General features: G+C 37.5%; 1 long non-coding RNA gene across 1 annotated transcript; it reads left to right on the forward strand.

Moving 5' to 3' along the window:
• Positions 1 to 560: 560 nt before the first annotated feature.
• LOC110288710 lies at positions 561 to 1191 on the forward strand. Its single transcript, XR_002377296.1, has 2 exons — positions 561 to 658; positions 817 to 1191. It is a non-coding gene; the product is annotated as an uncharacterized LOC110288710 (long non-coding RNA).
• The last annotated feature ends 939 nt before the right edge of the window (positions 1192 to 2130 follow it).

Raw genomic sequence — 2130 nt, forward strand, 5'->3', positions numbered from 1 at the left:
TTTTGTGCTGGTTCTGGTTCTGCATTCACTTAAAGTTACTGAAATATGAAAGAAATAATTAAATAGTTTTATAATTTTTCTATACCACATGTCACAAGAGTTTGTTTATAGAAAGTATCTCTCTCTGTGGCCCTGGCTAGCCTGGAACTCACTATGCAGTGGTTTTATTTGAACTTGCAGTGATCCTCCTGCCGCTATTTTGGAGTGATGGAATTACAGGTACATTTCACCCAGGCACTCTGCTTAGTGCAACAGGTTTGATGTAGTGTGTCCTAATCCATTCATTGTTGAACTTTCCGTCATGGTCATAAACATTTCTCATCATGATCACACAAATTTCTGTATCTCCCATTTGTCCCAATATNGTACTCAGCAATGCAGTCCCATATTTCTGTGATGGANATTNTGATTTTCATATAGTATAGAGTGTACTTTTACTTTAGNTTAATTACTGTCCATTCCANTTATTGTAATACATACTGATTTTGAACNGTAACTGTTCACAATTGTGAACCGAGATGAGCAGTGATGGCTTCTAATTAAACATGGCTTTTGGCTTTAGAATCTACAGGCTATTAAGAGTTGTCGCCGAAAAGCTATTATNGAGGAAGCCAGAAAACACATGGACTACTTGGAAAGGAAAGTTACTGAAGAAACTGTAAGTAGAATATTTTTTAAATGGAGTATTAGGATTAATTTGAGCATTAAATTTCTTTCCTAAAATATATGTCATATATATACATACCGATATTAATTAGATGTTTTGTATATATATATATACACACAAATATTGATTAGATGTTTAATAACACCAAGGTTCANGTAAACAAGCAGGAAGAAAAGGATGGTGTTCAATCTTCACTTCTATCCCTGCTAATCTCGTAACACCTTGAAGAAAGAAGCTCAACCGCCATGAAATGACTTCATGATATTTTCTAAATCTATGGTGACACAACACTGCTATTGTAGTGATTATCACTTTTTTGTTCACATCTCTGAGGTGTCAGAAAAACTTTACTGAGAATGTTTTGTTTGTGAAATTTATCGCGCATGTATTATGGGATCATCAGGGATATTATATATGAGGTCTCCTGTACAGTTAAAGCTAGCGTCCTGTGATTTCCTGTATGTATANCCTGGGAAATCCTTACTTGGGAACGTTTGATTTAATAAACATGAAATAGTTTCAGACTTGTTGGGATGAGTCATTTAATTGCATTCTCTTTCTGACATCCCTGACGTTTCACCCCTTCTCAGACACAAATGGCCCCATGCCATGTGGAGGTGTGCTGTCACCTGTGTTCCTGCATGGGGCCAGTGTAGTCCAGGCCNCTTGTCTCATTGTGTCCNNTTGTGTAGAAGCATTGAAAACAGNCTGTGTTCAGCCTCCCCCATTTTCTCCAAGTGGAATTGCATTCCTCNNGANTAAATGAGGCCTTCCNTGCTGGGATCATTTTACTGTCTAAAGTTTGCATTATCTAGAAGAACTTCTCCCTTTGTGCAAACTTCCTGTGACCCTGTGGGCATTTAGTATTATTTCTTTAATAATAATTAATAATCATAATATGGATTCTAGATTGAGTGTATGTTATTTATACAATGCACATATGTGTGTGTGTTTGTGTGTGTATGTGTGTGTGTGATAGAAATGGGCCTATTTTGATGGACAATGGAAGGAGAAAGGAGGGAGGTATGATAAGGTAAGGTAATTAGGACCTGAATTTGGATCTCTAGCTGCTATGGTAAAAGGCTAGTGCTGCTGTACAGGCCTAAAATATCAGAACCACTGCAATAGAGACAAATCCCTGGAAGGCCCTAGACATTGAGCCAAATTAGTGAGCTCCAGGTCAGTGAGAAACCTTTTGTTAAAAAAATGTGGTGCTAGGCCTGGGTAGTTGGCGAGTGTGTAAGACGACTTGCTGCTTTTCTAGAGTATCTGTGTTCAGTTTCCAGCACCCACACTGGGTGATTCACAAATATTCTTAACTGCATTCCCAGGAGATATGACTCCTTAGTCTGACTTCCACAAGTATACATATGGTGCACAGAAAAGACTTGTACTGTAAAATTAATTATTTAAAATTTATAAAATGGGTGGAGAGAAAATGAGGGAGATATTTGATATGGTTC

This window comes from Mus caroli, unplaced genomic scaffold (genome assembly GCF_900094665.2).
Source record: "Mus caroli unplaced genomic scaffold, CAROLI_EIJ_v1.1 scaffold_21475_1, whole genome shotgun sequence".
Taxonomy (NCBI): domain Eukaryota; kingdom Metazoa; phylum Chordata; class Mammalia; order Rodentia; family Muridae; genus Mus; species Mus caroli.